Here is a 6,522-nt window from a genome sequence, read left to right on the forward strand (position 1 = left end):
TGGGATCTTGACTATTATATGTCTCAGTGTGTTTTTCATTGGGTTGAGGTTCCTTGGCATTCTGTATGCTTCAGTTACCTGAATGTCAGATTGTTTCCTCATATTTGGGAAGTTTTCTGGTATTACTTCTGCCCATGTTTTTTTAAATATCATTTGTATTGACTCCTTCTTTCTCACTGATGCCTATTAGTCTCACATTGTTCATCTTTGCATCATCTTTCTGGTGGTGGATTATTCTTTCCTGCATCCTCGTTGTTTTTAATAGATCCTTTCTTATCTTTTCACTAGCTGCACCAGCATCTTCAATATCTGAAACCCTATCTTCACTTTCACTTAAAAGGTTTTGCAAGCTTGTGATTGAGATTTTATTATCATCTATATGTCTTTGACTGTCCTTCATGCAATCTATTTCTTTCCTGTATTACTCCTTCAAGGAATCCGTCATTTTTCTAATGTCCTCTATTTTTTTTTAATCAATGTCTTCTTTATAAGCAGGTATAATTTCTTTTACTGCAGTGTTTCTTTTCAGATTGGGTTTCCTCCCTATGCTTCTGTAGTTGATTCTTGACTTCAGATGCTATGAGTTCTGAGAATTCTTTTTTTTTATTTCAGAAAAGAATTCTGCTCTGAGTTCCTCTATAACTTTCTGCTGTTGCTTATTTACTCTCGATGCTGTTAATTCATGCATTTGAGCTGAGCTAGTGTCCTCTGCACTTGTTCTGGGTGTGAATTGGTTTTCCTCCATATTTTTATGCATTTGATTCTTTACTACAGATGTATTAATTTAAGGTTATCTTTTTTATTTCTAATCTGAGTTCCTCTATTCCTTTGTGCAGCTGTTTCTTTATCTCAGAAGCTGTTGATTCATTGCTTCCAGCTGTGTGATTCCCAATTTGTTCTGTGTTAGTGTTCTCTGCACTTGTCACGGGTGGCTTGGGTCCTGAGATTGCATTTTGTTCCTTTTCTTTGTCATTTTGTATAGCACTATCCTTTGTCCTTTGGTGTAGATCTTTGGTGCAGTTATAACCTTAGCACCCACCACAATTCTTATTCAAGAGTTTATATGTTTAAGTCAGCCTTAATTTTGTATTTAGAGATCTACATTTAGGAACAGTAATAATGCGTAGTGGTATTTAGCAGTTTACAACGTTTTGTAACTAATGGGTTTGTGTTTTATACAGTAAGAGCAAACATTATGTCTGTGCATCCAAGAAGACTTTTTTTTTTGCTTTTTAAATTAATTTTATTGAGAAACAAATAGCAATGAGACAGTTTCAAAACCGATTAATAGGACAGTTTCAATATTAATACATTGTATATTGTTGTCTTCATAGTGGTTATTCATAGTACAAGATGCAGACATGATATGCTGTTCAAACACTATTAGTACAAATCTTCCTTCTCATTGAATTCAGAGAAAGTAGCTGTATATCTATTCTAACTATTTTGTATACACAGATACAAAACCAGACCAACACATTAAATATCATATAGTCTCACTAGTGTAAGAAATCAAAAGAGGAAATAAAAATGGAAATAGGTATAACACAATTAAAAAGTAAGTGAGAATTTAAGGATTAAGCAATGAAGAGAGGGAAAGGAGAAAAGCTAGGAAACCTGACTTGGGCAAAGCCATACATTTACATGCACAAGATGGTTAAGCCAATGATCCTAAGCAGATCAAAATCTTGGAAACAACCAGGATGCCAGTCACCTGCAGAATGGGTGAAAAAGATGTAGTATTTTTATACAATGGAGTATTACTCAGCTATAAAAATGATAAATTCAAAGCCTTCATATTTAAGTGGATGTCACTTGAAGATATACTCATTAGCAAAATAAACCAGACCCACATGTGTAAATATCATATAGTATCCCTAATATAAGAACTCAAAAGAAGGAATACAAATAGAAAGGTATAACACAATTAAAAGGAAAGCAAGAACTTGAGGATTAGACAACAAAAAGAGGACAAGGAGAAAAGCTAAGAAACATGACAGAGGCCTAAGCAGATATTAAATTCGGAATTTGTATTTAAGTTAGCTCCCCTGAATTGTCTAATACCCTCCCCTTGATGTGCCTGGGGTCTTCTGGACAGTTACCCAGTTACCTGTTGCCCCCTTTGTAGATGAACAGTGAAAAAGAGAGGATACTCTCATAGGTCTGGGTCCAGGAAAGTGTCTCTGCTTACGGGGTCTGGATCTACCAACTTTGAACTAGTCCAGATGTGCCTGCCTTTGATTTGGCTGCTGTGTTCAGCTTCTTTATGCTGTAGCTCATAGTGGTGAACCTGCTGTGCCACTCTTGCAAGATGTTCAACTCCTGGATTAGCTGGTTGGGTCTGGCTCCTAGCTTCTCTGCAGGGAGTTGTGCTGCAAGTTTCCACAGGAGGTCTGGCACAAGGTCTGGGGTCTGGCTGGGGAGGGCTCTTGGCCACTAAGAGTAGGTGGAAGTTCCCACACTCATGCTTGAGTCTGGTTAGAGAGGGGTCTTGGGCACAGAGAACAGGAGCATGTTGTGAGTGCAATGAGTAGGTGGAAATTCCCACTCTCATGCAGGGCCTGGAGTCTGGCCAGAGAGGGGTCTGGGCACAATCATTTCTGTCATTTTTTATAGTACTGTCTTTTGACCTTTGGTGTAGAGCTTTGCTGCAGATATTACCTTAGCATGTACCGATATTATTACCTAAAAGAGATTATGTGGTTAAGGCAGTTACAGTTTTGTATTTACAGAGTTATAATTAGCAAAACTAATAACAGGTAGTGAGATTTAGCAGTTGACAAACTTTTGTATCTAATGGGTTTGCCTTTTAGACCCTAATAACACACACTATGGCTGTATTGCTCAGCAGATATTAGATTGGGAATTTGTACTTAAAGTAGTTCCCTTAAGTTATTTATGATCACCTCCCTTTTTGTACCTGTAGTCTTCCAGGCAGACTAGTTCACCCTGGTTACCTGTTTCCCCCTCTTTCAATTGAGAGAGAAAGAGAGGACACTGTCATAGATCTGGGTCTAGCAAAGTGTCTTAGCTTACCAGGTCCATATTTACTAAGTTTGAACTCCTCCAAGTGTGCCTTGCTTGGATCTGGCTGCTGTGCTCAGCTTTTTCCTTCTGCAGCCCATGGAAGTGGACCTGCAGTGCCACTCAGGAAGTTCTGCTGCATGGTTCCACACCAGACCTGTCTGATGGAGGAGTTTCTGGCGAGCGTGCGGAAGGTCCCCCACACACGCTGGGCCTGGGTGCTGATGGAGTGGTCTGTGGTGTCTTTTAGTGCTCTCTTCTGCACTAAATGAATGTGAACACTAAATGAGTATTTGTAGAACTTTAAATAAACATCCTTAGGGCTTCATTATCCTATTGACTGCTGTTCTATGTGTAATTTTTTTTTTAATTTACAGACTGTGTAATTCTTTGAAATGTTTGAGTTGATCCTCAATGAGAGGCAATTTAGAAGTCATTTTGCAACTTCAGAATGTTAACAGCATGTAGGGGAATGGGACATTTATTTATTTTTTGACCAAATTGTTTGGGAACTATAGTCCTGTTAGTCACAGCTCTGAGGCATTCTTCCCTGGAATGAGCCATGCACCCCAGCAACACCCTGGCTTCCTCACTGCCTTGGATCCCTGGGATTTGCTTAATGGGGAGCAAATGTTCTCTCTTGCTCTTCTCTTCTGGCCACTCTTCCTCCTGTGATCACCCCCAAGAGGCTTATGCAGTTCACTGCCTCAGCCATAGGGTTAGATTTCTGCTATTTAATGGACACAGTTGTGTTTTACCTGTGTGTGTACTTGTTACACCCATTAAAAACTACAGAAGCCTATATTGGCTATTTTTTTCCTTCAAAATGCTTTTTTATGTCCCCATAATAACCTTATGAATGACCATGACTTTTAAAGAAAATAAGCATTTTTTTCTGATATTTTAATTTATATCAGAAGAAACACACAACTTTTACTCATGACTATAGAACGTACCTAAAGTAACAATAGCAAAAGTCACACAGCTTCATGACCCAAACCATTGAGCTAAAACATACTAGAACCTTATTTTATAATGGCCTTTTCTTCATTTTTGCCCTGTTCAATGACAATCCTGAAACACTCAGTGTTGGGGAGGTGACCTGCCTCCAAGCTATAGAGCTTCTTATAGCACAACTTATTCCTTTATCACAAAGGAGCTGCTAAACCTGACTGTTCATGGCATAACCAACAACTATGGTGAACGTTTAAAAATTTATCACAGTTAACAACAGATTGCCATGAATCTCTCTTAAGGTATTGCCTTTCCTGTGAGTGCATCTCTTCTGTCATTCTTCCCATTCTCTGGGCTGTTCTGAAAGTCTTCTATCTTGAGTGTCTTTAAGTGTGCTGCAATAGCTGCCTCAGTATCCTGAGTCAATTCCAAGGGTTTACCTTTCATGGTCATTTTGACTTTGGATAAGAATAAGAGGTAATGAGGTGCCAGATTTTTTACTAAGGTGGATGAAAACATATTGCAATATTTTTTTACAGCCCCATAAACTCACTGGATGGCACTCAGTAGCACCATTTGCTGTGTTTTTGATTACAGCTACTAAAGATGTGAAGGAAGTCTTCTAGAACTGCTTAAGAAAGTGGCATGATCTGGTAAGTGTGCTTAACATGAGGGAGAGTTTTCTGAGGGGAATTCACGGCAATGTGCCTTTTACTATAAAACATGTTTTAATTTAAATAATCACTATATACTTCAATTACAATACATGGATTCCTATGAGAGATGAGTGGAGGGGAGGGAGCCATTTGAAAGCAATATCTGCTTGTTTCCTTGGAGACAAAGCCAAGAAGATGGGAGCTGATAGACTCAAGGAATCCTAGGTTAGCAAAGTTAATTCTTAAGAAGTGAGAGGAGAAACAACGTAATATTTTCTTTGCCGCAAAAGACTTTAAAATATTGGTTGTGAGACATGGCTGCTTCCTGCTTACCCCCGGGCATGCTGACACTGAAGCAGATTTGAGAACCAACAAGACACTGCCTGGTTACTGTTTTGCTAAGGTAGAGTTGGCGATTATGTAGTTGTAAATGTCAGTTCTTACCCCTGCACAGTTCCTGAGAAGACAGCAAGTTCTCCTCCTTGATGGAAGGATTTTGTAAGCAATCTGGCAAGTTCCAGATGCATCTGACCACAAATACCTGAAGGACTGGGCAAGAGAATAATTCAAAAGAAATCAGAGCATCATAGAAGAGGATGCAATCTGGACGATGATTACCCAAGGCAATATCCAGCTAAAGGAGTTAGAAAAAGCACTTGCATTAGCAAGATCTTAACTCTAGCATCCTTCTAAAAGATTTCCAGATATTCATGTTTTGTTGAGATTAGGCTTAATGGACAGCTCAAAGCCAGGTCAAACTGTTAGTGTGTACAGTACTCGGGCACAACTTCAGCTCAAAGTGGAGTATAAGTGTCAGAGTAAAGAAAAGCACAATGAAACAACTCCTTTAGAACTGAGAAATATACGTGGGTTCTGAAAATGTGTCAGCAGTTTTCATAAGAAGGAAAAACTATTAAAAAATGGCCAATTTCACATGAAAAGATGCTCAGTGAAAAGCATCAGGAAAATGCATATCAAAGCATAATGAGAGCTGGGTGTGGCAACACACACTTGTAATCCCAGCACTTGTGAGGCTGAGGCAAGAGAATTGCTATGTGTTCAAGGCCAGCCTACACTATGTAGTGCCTCAAAAAGACAAAACAAACATAAAAGTATAGGGAGCCAGCACATCCTTTTCACTGCAGTGGTTCTAAAAAGGAAAATACATGTTGGTGAAGATGTGGAGAAATCGCTCAGTAGCACATACCTGGAATCCCAGCACTCTGGAACCTTCTCAACACCCTTAGGGGTCATTGAAGTATCTTTTTCAGCTGTTCCATGACTTGATTGCAAAAGGACTCAAAGAAAGCATCACTGGAAAATCTGGATCTTTGCTGGAAAGTAAAGAAAAAACTTAGTGAATATATTGAAATACTAAAAGGAATGGGGAAACCTTTATCAAAACTTCTGGGTGCAACCTTCTTAATTACCTAAATTTTGATGTGGATTAGAAGTATGTCCTGAAAGAAAATCCTTGGTGTGTCAGGTTCTTCTCCAAGGACAGGAAAAACAAAGAATTTTTAAGGGTGCATCATAGACAAAGACATCACAGCCAGAGTTGAATAAGGACACCTTTGAAAGCAATTAAATTTAAAGCATACAATTAATTTAATCAAAGATGTGGAAGTGAATGATTATGAAAAATGCTAGCATTGTCAGTCCTGTAAACTTCAGTCTTGTTTGTCAACACAGAAGAGCAAAAAGCTAATCCAAGAATCTGTCCTGATGTAGAATCTGAGAAGATGTAAACAGAATTTTTCAGAATCAAACATGGTACCTGGTGACTGTACTGCAAGCCAGAGAATTGGCATCAACTAGTGGTGTGGATGTTGAAGACCTGGGTTGCCAGAGCCCCACTCTCCTGCAACCTCAGAAGCTATGACATAAA

This window comes from Octodon degus, unplaced genomic scaffold (assembly GCF_000260255.1).
Source record: "Octodon degus isolate 3935 unplaced genomic scaffold, OctDeg1.0 scaffold00260, whole genome shotgun sequence".
NCBI classification, from domain to species: Eukaryota; Metazoa; Chordata; class Mammalia; order Rodentia; family Octodontidae; genus Octodon; species Octodon degus.